The sequence below is a fragment of the Anabrus simplex genome, chromosome 2 (genome assembly GCF_040414725.1).
Source record: "Anabrus simplex isolate iqAnaSimp1 chromosome 2, ASM4041472v1, whole genome shotgun sequence".
NCBI lineage: Eukaryota > Metazoa > Arthropoda > Insecta > Orthoptera > Tettigoniidae > Anabrus > Anabrus simplex.
The window spans coordinates 1,116,912,651-1,116,929,715 of record NC_090266.1 but is presented as its reverse complement, the minus strand read 5'-3'; the positions used below and the strand labels follow the sequence as shown (position 1 = coordinate 1,116,929,715).

Here is a 17,065-nt window from a genome sequence, read left to right as displayed (position 1 = left end):
AATCTGGGAACGAATTAAAACCATCAAGAAATTGGCTAAACACAATAATGAAATATGTGCACTGTAATTATAATCTTACCAAAACTCCTACATAAATTACATGGGTTAAAAATGTCAATACTTTAAATTGAGTTTTACCACAGAAACTACGTGACAGGTCAGTAACTTTTCAGCCAAGTTCATCAGAAAATATGCTGCGAAAAAACACCAGGCCAAGAAATAATCCGTCATAAGTAGTTTTTGAGTTCTCTAATTTAAAGAAAAAACAGTCAAGGATGAAGAGATTCTGGGAGGGGAAGGGAAGACAAACCATTAAACCAGTAGTTTCCCGCAGTGTGAATTAGACCAAAATCTGAAGGAGGAGGGGAGGAAAATGCACATCTGATACGAAAGTGCATGACATGATGGCAAAATCCCTTTATTTTTAAATAGTCCCTTGTTATTTGGTCACCAGTATATGTGGTAAGTCTGGTAAGTTTTGTACTGCATAAATTACAGTTAGGTCAACTTGAATTTAAAGATTATGTTTTGAATGCAACCCATTCTCAAGTGCTCTCGAATGCATTAGATTTGATTCTGCCCATGACTGACCATAGGCCACAAAATGTTTTTAAAAATCAATAAAACTAAAGAAATTTTGGGTTATTTGTGACTTTGAGCTCAGCTGCAAAGCGCTTGACACACTTGCTGTACAAGCCAGTGGGCTTCAGGTGGGAAATGATACAACCTTTTTTAAATATCAGGCTGTGTGTATAAAATGTCTGTGGTGGTTTTTATAAGGATGTTTAAACATGAAAAGATCTCCATCCTAAATTCTGGCCAATTAGGTAATATCCATGGCTTTATGAATGCCTTTGCTGGCAGGACCTAGTGTTTACAGTGCTCTATGTCTTCTGGTGTAGGCTAGAGCAATATTGTTACTTTCATAGATCTGTCCCTGTCTTATCCTTGGCTTTGACAATATGAAAGTGACTGAGGTATGAGCAATGCTAGTAATGCCAATCGTTATGCAGCCAGTCCCTGCTATGAATGGTGTGAAAATGTTGCTCATAGGGTCGGTTGGTATATGGATTTCAGTGGGCTTGGCTAATAGCAACTCTGGCTCTGTGAGGAAAGCAATGGGAAACTACTTCACTCATTTCCCTAGTACGCCTCTTCAATGATGCCTAGGCCATCTATGACCGTTGATGGCAGAGCTGTTGAGGATCCCACCAGCGTTAGCGCTGACGGACTGTACATACATACATACATACATACATACATACAGTACATACATACATATATACAGTACAGTACATACATATATACAGTACATACATACATATATACATACATACATACATACATCTTTAAGTACAAGTACTTGTAATGTATGTATGTATGTATGTATGTATGTATGTATGTAAGGTGCAGCATGCATTCAGGTTATGAGAACGCAATTGTGTATGATATCTGATGGTGCCAGAAGACTGAGTGCATCGTTGAAAACTGTAGCAACTGTGAAATGTTCACCTTCGGTAACACATCAAAATGAGTAAAGTGCATAGAAACTATATTTTGTAAAGACTTTTTGTACCACTAATCAGAAGTGAGCCATGACCAATCACAGTGGTAAGAATTATCGAAGTCATGAGAAATCTTGCAAGCATACTGCAAACTTTCAGGACTCGATTGCTGTCTGAAAGCCTAGTTACTAGCACCCTAAGAGAAGTGGCAAAAAACTGAGCAATCGTTAATCATCCTTTTCCTTTCCCCTTATCCAGCTCCTGCCAGGTCAGGGCATTTATGCGCTTCTCCACCTTCCTCTTTCCTTCCACCAATTTCTTCAATCATTTCATTCCAGTTCAGGTTTCTTCTTCTGGCACTCCACTTTATTGAATTGATCCACCTTGTTCTAGGTCTCCCTCTCACTCTCCTACCCTCAAACATCTCCATCTTCCTTTCCGGTATCTTTTTCCTCCTCCATCCTCTTTACATACCCAGACCATCTTAGTTACTCCTATCAAATCTCTCATTTAGGTGTTCCATTCCTACCTCCTCTCCTGCATCTTCATTTCTCAATCTGTCTGTCCTTGTCTTTCCTGTCATTCTTCTTAGGTATTTTGTTTCACTGGCTTGAATGTTTCTCTCCTCCCTACTTGTCATTGTCCATGTCTCAGTTGCGTAGGTCAGTGTAGCTGCATAATACATTTTGTACATTTTCTCTTTTCACTTCACCGGGCTGTGTGGCTCAGACAGTTGAGGCACTGCCCTTCTGACCCCAGCTTGGCAGGTTCAATCCTGGCTTAGTCCGGTGGTATTTCAAGGTGCTCAAATATGTCAGCCTCGTGTCGGTAGATTTACTGGCACGTAAAAGAACTCCTGTGGGACTCAGTTCCGGCACCTTGGTGTCTCCAAAAACTGCAGAAGTAGTTAGTGGGACATAAAGCAAGTAGTAGTAGTATGTTGCCTACACAGCCTATACAGTATCATGTCTAGTAGTAGTATTATTATTTACACTTCCTTGGGACTTCGTTATTCCAGACAAGGTTTCTTACTCCCTGGTAGAATGCATTACCCTGCTCCACTCTCTTGCTAATCTTCTTGTCCAGCCTTGTATTCTGCATTAATTTACTTGCTAGGTATTTGAAACTGTCAACAATTTCAAGGCTTTCACCACCAATTTTCACAATGCCTTTCCCTTGTCTTTCTCTTCTTGATATCACCATGGTTGTGCTTTTCTCTGCACTGATTTTCATACCATATTCTTAAATTTCTTTTTCAGTGCAACAAGTTTTTCTTGTACTACTTTGCTGTTTGCTCCCCATACCACAAAATTGTCTGCAAATAGCAATAAAGTCTTCTCCCTGATCCCATATGCTTCCTTTGTCTCCTTTACAATTTCCTCCATAACCATTAGGAACAAAAGAGGGGACAGCACACTCCCCTCTTAGTCCAGTTTCATTTCTAAACCATTCTGTCTTTCCAACTGGAGTCTGTACGCTGCTGATGCAGTTCTACATTGCTTGCATGATTTCTACCATTCGTGTTCCCAGTCTCTTTCTGAACTTAGTTTCCCAAACCGTCTTCCTGGGAACACTATTGTATGCCTTTGTTAGATCTATGAATGTCAAGACCAGATTCTTTCCATATTTCCAATTCTTTTCCATTAATTGTCCCGTGCTGATGATTAGGTCCACTGTAGATCTTCCACTTATAAAGCCATACTGTTCCTATTACAACTCTCCTTCTTTCTTCTCATTCTCCTTTCTAATATCCTTTCCAGTATTTTGGCCACTTGTAATACAAGTGTGATTCCTCTATAGTTGTCACACATTTTTGTCCCCCTTCTTAAAGACCGGTATTAATCCCTTTCCCCAGTCTTCTGGCACACGTTTCTGCTTCTACATGCACCTTAGCAATCTGTACACCCATTGTAGTCCAACAGATCCAGCAGCCTTTATCATTTCCACACTAATTTCTTCCATTCCTGGTGCTTTCCCCATTTTCATTTTACAGACTACTAATTCCACCTCTTACATTTTATATCATCTTCTACTGTTGAGTCATTACACTGTATTACTACAGTCTCCTCTGCACAATTTCTCACATTCAGCAGTTTATCAAAATACTCCTTCCATTTTCTCTTTATTTCTTACGGATGTGTTATCAACTCTCCACCTTCCTCTTTCATCAGCTTGGTTTAAACTTTCTTTCCTTTTTCTCTGTATAATTCTGTACAGCATTCTTTTACTGCCAGCTTCATCTGTTTCCCCTGTCTGTGTAAATTCTTCCCAACTTTTCTTCTTTTACCAATTTCTTACATTTTTTATTATTAAGATACTTTTGCTGTCTTTTTTTAAAATCTCTGTTCCATTCTTGCCATTCTTTCTTCTTTTCTTTCACTGCTTCTCTCACCTTCTCATTTCACCACAGTGTCTCCTTTTCTCTCACTTTCGTGGATGTTCTACCACAGGGGGTGCTCTCTGCTCCACTTGCAGTTGCCTGTTTAAAGTTGGTCCATTCATCTTCCACATTTCCTAGTTCAGTAATTGAAATTTGTTGTTTCAGTCTCTCCAGAAATTCTTCCTGTAGGTACATTCTTTTCTTTTGATTTCCACACTTTTATTTTTACTATCTCTTATGTCCTTTAATTTTCCATTTTCCCCAGACTCATTTTTGCTATCAACTCTATAACCCCCATCGAATGCTTCACATGGTAAGGCTGTTACATCCATCAGCTGTCTTCGATTTGAATTACTGATTTTATTCTTTTGTCACCCCAGCCATATCTTGTCATTTTCCTGTTTTTTTTTTTCTTTTTTCTTCTGACACCATGTGTTGCCCACAATTGTTCCATTCCTCTCACAAAACTCAACAAGTTTCTCTCCATTTCTTTTCCGATATCCATACGGTCCGATTACTTTTTCTTTCCTTGTCTTCAGTTTCCTACTTGTTCATTTAAGTCTCCCATGAGAATCACTTCCACATCAGTTCTCTCCTCCTCTAGTTTCTCCAGGAATTCCTCAATTTCCTCCTCTTTGTTCCCAGGCTGTGGTGCATACACTTGTATGATGTCCTTCACTTCGTTCTTAATTCTCAGTCTAATTTTATTTATCCTGTCACTGATGTGTTCTATCATATCCAAGTACTCTCCCATCTGGTTTGAAATTATCAGACCCACTCCATTTTTTGCCTCTCATCCACCACACCAGTATTGTGTATACCCTTTCTTCATTCTCTTCTTACTGAGCTGGATAGCTGCAGTCGCGTAAGTGTGGCCAGTATCTAGTATTCGGGAGATAGTGGGTTTGAACCCCACTGTCAGCAGCCCTGAAGGTGGTTTTCCGTGGTTTCCAATTTTCGCACCAGGCAAATGCTGGGGCTGTACCTTAATTAAGGCCACAGCTGCTTCCTTCCCACTCCTAGCTCTTTCGTGTCCCATCATCGCCATAAGACCTATCTGTGTCGGTGCAACGTAAAGCAACTTGTAAAAAAAATTCATCTTCTTTCATTTCCCCTTCCTTTTAATTTCACTCAACCCCATCATTTCTACACCCTCTTTCTCCATAAAGTCCACCACTTTCATGATGTTAGCTACCAGTCGCCCATTTTTCACAATTCCCCCATTGCCCAAGCAACTGCGCATCGCTTGCAGCAGGGTATGCACTAATTTTTTCTGAGGCAAGTTCTGAAGTACCATATCATATATAGGCTATTATTACGGTGGGGTCACCAATCCCAGAGGCATTTTATACCTACTGCCAGGTGTAACTTTAGGCCGCTCCTCAGGAGTACAGACGCCTTTTGCAACCGCTTCACTGAAGTACAGACATTGCTGACAGAATAAAATTCTTCTGTTTTATCTGCCATTGGGTATGGGGTCCTATTCTGCCCTCTAAACCGTTAACCATGTTCTCCTTTCTGGTGAATTTATGTATCATTTCATACACAAAGGCTACACCTGGCCTCCAAAGGGAGGGCTCCTCCACTTGTAGCTATTGGTCCCCACTTTTGGTTGTCAAGTTTGGTAATGGCCGCTTGACCCTTGGCCAGACAGTGGCAGATAGTACAGTCTACTGCACACACAGTAGCTGGATGAGCTTGACCAGACAAGGAGTGATATAGTCATAAAAGTCTGTCAAAAATAAACATCTAATCCTGGACAAAACGCAGATATTTTACAATTATGAACATTTCACAAATCTCGTTCAGTCTTCAAGTAGAATTGTCAGAACGCACAGTCTCTTTCCAACTGTTGCACCCACTCTGTTTTATGACTTCTGTGATTTCCCTAAACAGTACTAGGCAAATGCAATGATGATATTGTAAGCAAGTTCACCACCAGTCGCTTATCCTTTACTTGCTGTAATTACCACAATGATGGGACGTTGACTTGAAGATCTAAAGGCATGATGTAGCCGTCTTTTCGTTTGTGTTACCTGGTCACGGTATATGTAATAAGTTTTTGTAAGTCGTGTACTGCATAAATTACCATTAGCCTAATCTATTTTTATAGGTTATTTTATGTTGAACTTGAGAATGTGGTTTTAAGTACAAGTGTTGATTCTCAAAAGTTCTCCAATGCATTATATTTGATTTTGACTGTTTTGAAAACACTTCAAGGATTTAGCGTTAACAGGGCTGAAATTTCTGGGCGGTTGATGTGGGAAATCATTTCTTCAAGGAATGGATAATGCAGGATTTTAAAAATGTGATTACATTAAGATATTCGCGGGACCGTATAATTTGAATGAATAATCTGGGAAAACATTGTTTCTGGAAACAGATCGTTGAGGTTATTTCTGGGACGAGATCATTGAGGTTCCACTATACACTGTTCTTATTTTTTATCATTTTTAAAGGGCATTCATTCTCTTTTGTCAGGCTCTTCAGGATTTTGTAAAAGAGCTTCTGGGTCTCTCCATAAGATTCTTTTATAAGCAGCTCTAACAATCCCCTTCACTAAATTCCTTTGAATTTTGTATCTCTGAAAATCTTCTGGTGCTTTAGCATTGAGGCACTTTTTTCAGAGCACTTTTATTTTCATTGATGGCTTCTTTCACATGAGTATTCCATCAGGAAGGTTTCCTCTTGTTCATATTACTCCCTTTTGTAATGCCATAGACTTTTGTTGTATTTCCAAAATAATTGTCTTAACCCGTTCAGTTTGGGTATTTGAAACACTGACATACCCCACAATTTAGGTTTCTGCATGCTCATAAATAAACCCCATTATAAATAACTGTAGAGGCACATAACACATACTTTTTTACATGTCATAGGCATACGCAAAAAAGTGAAAATCACAAAATTGTGCAATCATGATTAATTACGTTTTTTTGCATGCTCATTTCACAAAATATGGTGGTGGACACAGCATGTTGTTACAGTGTTGCACTAATATGATTTCTTTGGTTCTCATTTTGGGGTGATTTTGTCATTTTGAGGGAACTGTTATTGAAATGAAAGAACTATAGAATTGCTTTATAATATTTTGAGACCATGAGCAGAGAAAATATACGAGTGTTGATGAATGGATCATTATGCTGGTATTTTTATACTTCTATGGTGTGTTTGTGTACATGAACCTCAGCATAATTCCTAATAATCAACACAGTCTTGACAGTTATATCAGTCCCTATTTGTACTTAGGCTGAGAGAGAAGTTCCTGGATAATTATTTTCCACAAACTGTGCATGATACAAGTTTTTACCTCCTTGCAGATTGTGGCTGTAATTCATCTTAGTCACTATCACTTATTCCTGCACACTCGATTAAGATATCTTCAGGAAAGAAGTAGCCATCAACTTCTTCATCCCTATGGGAAAAATTAGAAACCTCACTTTCATCGTTCATTAAAATTTTGAACACTTTCTCACTATCTAGTACTGCTTCAGCACGACTGTGAGCAGCCATGTTCATCAGCTATCACGTGATTCCCAAAAACAGTAGGCATTCGCATACAAAAGCTAAGTTGACAGCACTTCCCTTGAGGATACTAACAAGAGCAAGCTTCAGAAACGTAGCCAATAGATGGCAGATAGCGCATGTTTCCGAATCATTGCCCAGAGATACGGAGAAGCAAAGATATGACACTTAGAAGTTAGAAACGCTATATATCATGTCGTAACTGCTTTGGTACTTCCTGTGAGACGCGGTATATTGCGTTGTGACCCGCGTTGTTTAAACACATTCCAAGTGGACTCCATATTGTTCTAATCTTCTTCTTGGCTCAGATTTCTTACATTGGGGGTTATGGTTTCTTAGAAATCTTTCCTCTGTAGCAGTTTCTCTCAGTCTGTAATCCTTTATTTGTAGATCTCCTTTTCTTCTGACCCCTCTCAGTCTGTAATCCTTTATTTGTAGATCTCCTTTTCTTCTGACCCATTTTGTCTGTTTGTGTCTATGGATCCTCTGTCACGTATTTCAAAATCAGGAATATATGATTGCTTCCTATGTTTGGTTTCCATTTCACTCTGGTATCCCTCACAAACCTAATTTGATGTTTCTTTTGAATGATGAAGGCTGGTTCTATTGTAGTATATGTATGTCCTTATGATGGAATTTGGTGTTTACTATAATTATGTTTTGAGCCATAGAAAACTGCACAAGTCTTTCCCTGTTGTTGATCTTATCTTCTCTTTCTCTTCCAATTACATTTTTTCCACATGCTGAGTTCATTGGCCACCCTTCCATTCATATTATTGAGAATTGACATCTTCAAGGGTAACTTCATCCTCTGTTGCTTGAAAGTGTTCAAAATATTTATCCTCCTCTTCCTTGTTCTCATCATTTGGGGCATATGTGATTGAGAGATGTTGCTCTATGCTGTTCTTCAATATCTCCCTCGATTCCCTCGATTATGAACTTTCAGCTCGGCCATTCTGCAATTGCTCCTAACCTTTGCTGTTTTTCTCTGCTTCTGTCACAGCAAGATGGTGAACACTGGTTTTCTCTATTTCTTTAACCAGATTGATGTTGTTCCCATTTATTCCTCTTAACATTACATGTATTCAGTATCACTGTCCGCTGTCCTCGCCAGTTTGTCGTCTTATTAGTCGGTCTGACTTTCTCTCTACTTTTACGTTTAGTTGGGTTGGCTTCAGAACAGTGGGGTACTGGCCTAGTGATTTCTAGCCTGGTGGGAGAGCTGCTTCCTTATGGCCTCCAGGCCTCTCTGCCTAGGATTTAATCGTAGATACAGTGTACTTCCTAAGACAAATGATAGTCTGTGGCTTTCTCAGGTGCAAGTCTTGTCCCTTCTCGACATAGGCTTGGTACTGGCTTTGGGAGAGTTCTTGAAATATTTCTTAACATAAAAGGGGCTATATTTCCACAGTAACTTGATGACACTTGTTAATAGTTGCCTCAACGGCCAAAATACATAAATTTGGCCTGTAGTGTTTCATTTCTTCTGGTCACTGATCATGTGACACACTTATTTTCAGACCATCAGGATGGGCAGCAGTCTTCTTGAATCGTGAAGGCTCTCAATGGACTGAACGAGCCCTAGAGGCTTTTTTTTTTTTTTTTTTACTGTAGCACTAACTAGATACCAGTGCTTTGCTATGGTTTTAAACTGAAAGTTAAAGTTATCATTCCAAGTTTAAATTTAACCCCCTGTGGGTGGGGGACACAGACGAAGAATACACCCACGGTATCCTGCCTTTCGTAAGAGGCAACTAAAAGGGGCAACCAAGGGATGATTGAATTAGAACCATGAAACTACTTGTAATTAGTACAATCACGCAGGGAACACCATGGGTCACTTTTACTTGCACGAGTACCACTATGTTAAGTACACAATAGGTTTGTGATTAGTAGTGTATGAATCTGCATGGGTTTTACAGTACCTGTGATTAGTACCACTGTTTGAATGACACCATGGGTCTGCATTGCCTATGATTAGTACCCACTATGTGAGGAACACCACGGGATAGTACGAGTCCCTGTGATTAGTACATCTATGTGAGGAACACCATAGGTTTGCATTGCTAGTAAATGGCGCTGCAATGTGAGACACACCATAGGTCTGTGTTACATGTGCGCATTACATCACCTTTGAGTATTAACATAATGTGTGGAATACCGCGAGTCTATGCTACATAACAAATGCAACATAACAAATACCATGGTTCTACTTTCCTAGCGATACATACCATTATGAGGGGCCGATGACCTGGATTTTGGACCCCTTTAGTCTACAAGCATCATGGATTCAGTATTGTGCTTTAGAAGCAGTTCCTTGGTCAGTAATACTATTGTTTAACGCTAGTTTCTGGGAATGTGGGGTAATTGCAGGTCGGATCCACTGATTGTTTTAAATTCATATCCATCCATTCCTTTTTCGTAATCACGTTTTGAATTCTGGTCAGTGGATGATTTTGGACTTTTAAATTGTCACTACATTTCCTCTCATTTCGTACCATTAGGGGCCGATGACCTAGATGTTAGGCTCCTTTAAACAACAATCATCATCAGTTTCAATTTTGGAGAGTCCAGTGTTGGCTCAACCTGTAAAACCCACCCTTAGTTTGAATGTCACAGTTTTGGAGGAATTCTTTACTTTTGGATCTAACACGCATTTGAATCCCATAGAATTGGAATGTCTTAAAGCCATATGTTATTTAACGTTTGAAGGATGTAGAAGCGTCCACCCTGTATTGACTTCGTACATCAAACAGTATCGGAGGGATAGGATGTTTTAAAAATATTTCTTATTTAACATCTATGACATAGAAAACCAACATTCATGTAAAATATAAAGTTCATACGTGAAATGATTTTGGAAGAATTAATATTGTGACTTTCAAATGCAACCCCCATATAATACCCTTGGGGGAGAAATTATTTTAGGTACATTATATAATATTTGACACTTACAGTAGCACATAAAAGAACAACCTTCTTGTAAACTTACAGTTTTGTACATCAAACGGTTCTGGAGGGATGAATAATTTTGTTTCTGGAACTAACCCCATGTAACTCCCTGAGGGGTTAATATTTTTCTAGTGTCTTATTTAACATCTGGAATATCATTTAAAATTTAACTTCGTAAGACAAACTGTTTCAGAGAAATGAATATTACTTTTATCAGGCCTCAACCTCCCCTCCCCCTCCCCCAACCTTGCCCCCTTTGGGGATGTATTATTTTAAGTCCACCTCCAATTTAAAAACTAGACTGAATTTTTTATGTGTATAGGGGGCTGCACCAGTTATTCTGATGATAATCCAGATGAAAGCTTCTTTAATATTTACTGTATGAATTAAGCTGGTGGAAATTTTATTAGTAATTTGAGACATTTAAATCTTTCAAAATATGGATATTCAGTGTAAGTATTGTACCAGGAATGCCTACGGCCTGGCACATATTTTTAATTCGTAATTTATTTACGATATTATAGCTCTAGCATTTGGAATCAGTGAGTGAAGCAAACATTCGAGACTCAGCTGCTAGCTATGGGAGTGACAGAGACAGTGCTACGTCACAGGCGGAGAAACGGCCGGATGACGTAATCGCCACGGTGCTGCCAACTCTCACATCTAGAACTTGCTGGAACAATTTTGATATCTGCTAAATGCTGTTAGCTACAAAATAATGAAGTACACCATCGTGAAGCCCATATTTTAAAAGTGAAGTAGCCAAAATTTGAAGAAAATCCATCTATTGGTTTTTGAGATATTAAGGTGGAAAAGAAACTGATTTTTTTCGCTTGAAGCAGAGAGCCAGCCCTGCTTCCAGTATATAAGAGCCTCGCCTCGAGGAGAAAAACCAGTTGCAATCCACAACTCGACCATGTCAGATAGTACTGTCGCCGTGTCGCGTTACACAAAGTCGTTCGTCGAAGTTGCAAGATTTCTGCCATGCTAAAAGACTTAGAAAAATCCGGTGTGTACTAAGCCGATACTTGTACATTTTCTGCTGTGTTACGGACTTGTGAAAATCCGGCGTGTATTAAGTTGAACCTTGTTATTCAATAACTTATAAAATTTCTACAGTGTTACGGACTTCGAAAAATACTGCGTGTGCTGATTCGAAGTCTGTTATTATCGGTGCATCTCCGAACTTGGTAGAATTTCTGCATGTGTTTAACATTCCACTGTGACTTCTCATAACTTAGAGTATTTTGAGAATTAGGAACTCGGAAATTATCGTAGTCGAGTGAGGACAATTTTCTCAAATATGACTTTAGTTTGAACGATAATAGCAAACACTTGACTAAACCTTAAGGACATTTTATGTCGTTTTTATGAAATAGTAACCCTAGTGAAGCTAAATAACACTGAAAACTCCCTTAAGATTTGTGTTGGTGATAGCTAGAGACAGTTAAAGGCATTGAGCATGTGCAGGATATGGACTGAACTTACACTCACGTAATAGACTGTGATTCTAAGTGCAATTATGAATGCTATTTATCATTGACTTGTGAATATTCAACTAACCAGACAGTGCTATTTTCTAAAACTCACAATCAATTGTCAATTGAACTTTCTCGTGTGTCTACAACATTATACGACACCAGAAATCTTAACCTAGTGTTAATCGTCATATCAACTAAACACCTGATTCGATGTGGGACATAGTACATGGCACGACCTTGGAGATGGTACGTGGTTTGATGAGGGATGTAATACGTGGTACAGTGAGGTAAATGGAACATGGTACGATGTTGGAGATGGTACGTGGTTCGACATGGTGCTGACAACATCGATGGAGTTCCAGTTGCTGTTCGTGGAACCTCATTCACCAGTTCCAGCCTACTAAAAACTTTCAGGTGATACGAGTGCATTTAGCATTTTAAACTGGTAAAAGCAAGTGATTACTTTAAAAACTATTTATTGCACTAGACAGTTACTGATGTACTGAAGAGGCACTTTATTATTTTCAAATCATTTAAAGTGCTATGTTGACTACCGGCGTTTATCTCATTACAAGTGCCAACTGATTTTCCAGTGAAAATTAATTTTCGAGTGATAATTCATTTAATAATTTAAACAAACTTTAGGTGCTTCAAAATAATTTCCAATTATTCAAATATTACTGTGAAGTGTAAAATTTTGAAAAATACTTTAGGCTCTTTAGAAAGGCTAGGTTTTACACGAGCGTAATTTATGAAAACAAGTGTTTATTCTAGAACATTCCAGAGACTTATGAAATCACGTTTAACTTACGAATTTCATGAAGAAAATAAGTTTATTTTTCAACTTCATTTACAACAAATAATTTTCAGAATTTAAATTTTGGTTGAATATACATAAAAGAATATATTTCCAAGTCATTTCATAGTTTTAAATGCGAGATAAGAAGAAAGTTATTTATGCACCTAGACATTACAATAAATTTATGTTTTGCAAAATAACATCTATTACCGAGCTCGATAGCTGCAGTCGCTTAAGTGCGGCCAGTATCCATTAATTGGGAGATAGTGGGTTCGAATCCCACTGTCGGCAGCCCAGAAGATGGTTTTCCGTGGTTTCCCATTTTCACACAAGGCATATGCTTAATTAAGGCCATGGCCGCTTCCTTCCCATTCCTAGGCCTTTCCTATACCATTGTCACCATAAGACCTGTCTGTGTCAGTGCGACGTAAAGCAAATAGCAAAAAAATAACATCTATTATTTCGCTCTGCGAACTCCTTTCTCTGTACCGGCTCCTAAGAATCGATCACTACCTGAGACCTTTCTCGTGCTCCTTATCCCAACAACTTTTCCTGGTACAGTATATATAGGTACCAATAATGGTATACAATGTCAAAAATTTTCCTCCAGTGGTGGCCTAAGTTTAAGATTATTTCAGTTGCATACCTGCCAAGTATTCTGGTTTTTCCATAAAATGTACGGATTTTGAGTGTGTTTTACGGTTATGCAGATCAACGTTATTGTGCAAATTTTGAATATCCGTGCTTGGTTTCACTTTCTGATTGTAGATCGTCTTGACGAGTTGCAGTGTTTGAAATTCGACCGGTAAATATATCGATAATCACATTTTCGATTATCATCGTGCTTTTGTCTCCTGTTCTACCTCAATAAGTAGCAGGCTGTGAATTGATATAAAACAACGTTAGTAACTGCGTTGTGCTTCGTAGCAGCTGAAAGGCTTTGTTTGCGTGCATGTGTAACATTGGTGGTAGTTCTGAAACTCATGGATTTGTGTGACAAATTTCTAAGCTATTCAGTATTTTTAGTGGTGTTTGTAGTGATTTCAACTAAGAAACTACATTATCAGTCTTTCCGGGAGGCATATTCTGCTTAATTTCCTTGTTTTATGTGATCACAGAAAGTGTTCCCAAAGTTAAGTGAAAGCAGATGAGCACTCATCAGGATGTAACTTTGTGTAAGTATTTAATTTCAGGGGTGATCATAACATATACAGTAAAACCTTGATACATCATTTTTCAGAGGGCAGGGGGAAAATGACGACTGATGCGGGAAAACTAAATGTGGGCAACATAAAAAATAGGGGGAAAGCAAAATAATAAAATCCCGGTACTGTATTGGAACCTTTTTCGTTATGTAAATATATTATTATAAAAACAATAATGGCGCGTGGCTTCCGGAGCCGGGTGCAGGTCTTTTCAGTTGACACGTGATAGGCGAACCACGCGCATATGAAAATGCGGCCCTACCTAAGATGAATTCTAATGTTTAATGCGGCAGACAGCCCCCGAACCGTTGGAATTAACCAAGGAAAGTTAAAATCCTCGAACCAATCGAGACCCCTTGAACCAAAGGCCAACACGTGCTAACAATTCGGCTCATACTATACATAATACCAATATAAATGGTCCGTTATTGGACATTATAAATTTTTCAGCTAACTCATCCCTGATTGCCAGCGTTTCGCCCCCGTGTGCCAGGTTGGGCTCATCAGTTGGTACATAGTACACCTACCAAGACGCTGGCTAGTGCATATTGTGGAGGCCACTGCGTAGGCTACTTGGAGCCACCGGCAGTGCCAATGCACTATGAGAGACTTCCTCTTTACCAAAAATTGATGCCTGCTTGGCCATCAGATGATATAGATGTTGATTCCCATAGGGAATCTGAAATATTTGTCCCGAATGAGTAAATTTATAATACCAATATAAATGGTCCATTATTGGACATTATAAATTTTCCAGCTAACTCATCCCTGGTTGCCAGCCTTTCGCCCCCCGTGTGCCAGGTTGGGCTCATCTGTAGCGCACCTACCAAGACGCTGGCTAGTGCATATTGTGGAGGCCACTGCGTAGGCTACTTGGAGCCACCGGCAGTGCCAGTGCACTATAAGAGAATTTGTCTCTTTACCAAAAATTGTTGCCTGCTTGGCCGTTCTACATCATACTATACATACCGGTATCAAAATGTCGCAACCATGCTGTAGGATTACGAGATGAAAATAAAATGCGTGACTTTTACGCCGTTTCGTTTTACATTTTGTAATAATTGAAAACCTTGAAGTTCAGTTCTTTTATTGCAAATTAAAGATATACGTGGATATTACGGCGATAACCTGTATTTAGGAAAAGATTCCATAGAGCCTTTGCGAACGATAAGTTAGATACCCAGCATGGTGCGGCTCCTGCAGCTCAGCTCAGACGATGTCACAGAGGTTAGAAATTCAACGCGGCGCGTCTCTAACGATGTCACAGCGGCTTGTGCGAAACTGCCAACTTAGGAACTAGTTACAAGACTAGGCTTTGAGAAAAGATTATTTGTCTGGCTTGGTTAGGTTCGGCTTGTAATGAGACTACTGGGCAGAGGGCAACAAAGCGGTCAACAGGCCTCTAGTATCCCTCACACTCCACAAGGTACGACGCGATTAATCACCCTGTGACTAATTAAAACGTATCTAGCGTACTGCGCGATTTTCTCTTATTTTCAACGAAGTTGGCAGCCCTACCCAGCCTATACCAACACAGAAAATGGTGGCAAATTTGAGTTTTACGCTGTCTACGTTTTAATTCTCGTAAACAAGAATACTTGTAGGTGTCGGTTAGTGGGCCGAGGAGAAGCGATGGCACCAGGAGGCTCGTAGTGAGGTTGCGCGTGAATAACCTGCGCACAGCACTCCAGCCTACAAGATCCTTGTTCAAGACTACTAAATCCGAATCGCACGTACATTCGCGCGTAACAGGTTGCCGCTATTATATGCTAAGAGTACTGAGCAGTCCCTTTAAATTCAAAAAACTTGCGTATATTTTTTCTTGCATACGATCGATCAATTCGGGAAAATTGTGACAGAGGACAAATAATTTTTCGATGATCGATGCGATAAAACGATAGTTCGAGAAACTATAGATGCGAGGAAATTTAACATTGGTTTATATGGAACATTTTTGGGACCGAATAAATTCAACGATGAATACGTGAAAATGACAGTTCCGGGAACGATGCATCGAGGTTCTACTGTATTTGACTTGTATAAGCATTTTTTATAATTCCCCCCACCGCCGTCCTTTTTCATTATGTCTCAAGTCTGTTACAAATGTGCGTGTTAAAAAATTTCTGCTTAAGGATCTTCCAGAGTTCTCTTTTTGAAAGTAGACAGGTTTGCAGTTAAACCTCTCAGTTTTAGAAATATATTTTGGTGCCAATGATGGAAAAGGGGCTGAAATTCAGTCCAGTATCTTGACTGACTGGTTAGTTCTAGATCTTCAACAACTTATGCATAATGACAATCCTTACATACCCTACTTGAAATATATTCAGTTATATTACAATTGACACCTACAACATAAAAGAACAACTTTCTTGTAAAATTACAACTTCGTACGCCAACCAATTTGGAGGGATGATTAATTTTTTCATCAGTCCTCACCCCTCAATCAAAACCCCTTAGTGTTGTATAGTTTTAAGGCCACTTCTTGTTTGAAATCTAGGTTATTGAGGAGGAAGCATCATGAGAAATTTTAACTTTGTAAGTGAAACTGTTTCAGAGAAATGCATTTTTTTGTCATCAGGTCTCACCCCCCCACTCAGAACCTCGTAAGGATTTTAAACCATTTCTTATTTAAAATTTAATACATTGAGTGGCAACCGTTTTGTGAACTTTCAACCTCTTATATCGTACAGTTTCAGTGATATGAATCTTTGTTTTGAGGCCTCATCAAAATCCGTTAGGGGTGTACTGTTTTATTATCACCTCTTATTTAAAATCTGAGATATATAAGAGCAACCATCATTTGCAATTTAAACCTCGTAGGTCAGACGGTTTCAGAGAATTTATTTTATTTTATTAACCCCCATTTAACCCTTAAAGGCTGAAGTGTTTTCTAAACTTAGGTAAAATCTAGTAGATAAAGGAGCGATAATTGAGTGAAATTTCAACTTTGTGCAGCTAATGATTGTGGAGGAATGAATATTTTGAATTTCAGGGTTTTACCTCCAATTCATCCCTTTGGAGGTGGAATGTTTTAAAACCCTTCTCTGTTAAAGAATTGTACCCCCAAAATTTCATTTCTGTATGTCCAGTAGGTTTGCCTGGGCGACGATTGACAATCAGTTAGGACATTGCCCTGTATACCGTATATTTCTGTGGATGTAAGAAAGATCTCTGGGTTTTAATGAATCACTTTCTAGTGTGAGGGACTTATTTGTGAC

General features: G+C 39.0%; 1 protein-coding gene across 1 annotated transcript in view; it reads left to right on the top strand.

Moving 5' to 3' along the window:
- Positions 1 to 17,065, top strand: part of Myo31DF (Unconventional myosin ID) — a 315,587-nt gene that overhangs the window by 135,917 nt on the left and 162,605 nt on the right. The gene's annotated exons all lie outside the window — the stretch shown is intronic.